A 225-nucleotide genomic window follows, 5' to 3' on the forward strand; every position below is an offset into this window, starting at 1 on the left:
CCCAGCCCAGCCCCTCTGCGTGGGGGATGTCCCCAGCCCACGAAGGACCAAGCGGTGCCAGCCTGCAGCTCAGCCACCAAACGGCGTGGATGCTCAGGACCACGGCATCCTTCCCTGCCGCAAAGCTGGGGACCCCCAGCACGGAGTGGGGGGTGCTTCTCAGCTCAGTGCTGAGACAGAGGGGCCTTGGGGCAGGGGGAGCTGCAGGAGCCCCGGTCACACGAT

The sequence above is a fragment of the Pterocles gutturalis genome, unplaced genomic scaffold (genome assembly GCF_000699245.1).
Source record: "Pterocles gutturalis isolate BGI_N339 unplaced genomic scaffold, ASM69924v1 scaffold21743, whole genome shotgun sequence".
Classification (NCBI taxonomy): Eukaryota; Metazoa; Chordata; class Aves; order Pterocliformes; family Pteroclidae; genus Pterocles; species Pterocles gutturalis.